Here is a 276-nt window from a genome sequence, read left to right as displayed (position 1 = left end):
TTGATTGATTGATTGATTGATTGATTGATTGATTGATTGATTGATTGATTGATTGATTGATTGATTGATTGATTGATTGATTGATTGATTGATTGATTGATTGATTGATTGATTGGATACTTGACTGACTGACTGACTGACTGGCTGACTGACTTTTCACTGAAATTTTTGTAAATTTTATCTGCTTCTCCCTTTTCTGGTCTTGTTCTCTGGAACTCTCTATCTCTGACAACTTATCCATCACTTACGAAGCTCAGAGCGGATCTCTTGACCTAT

This window comes from Helobdella robusta, assembly GCF_000326865.2.
Source record: "Helobdella robusta unplaced genomic scaffold HELROscaffold_17, whole genome shotgun sequence".
Classification (NCBI taxonomy): Eukaryota; Metazoa; Annelida; class Clitellata; order Rhynchobdellida; family Glossiphoniidae; genus Helobdella; species Helobdella robusta.
The sequence above is the reverse complement of the archived record's forward strand: the minus strand, read 5'-3'. Positions refer to the sequence as shown.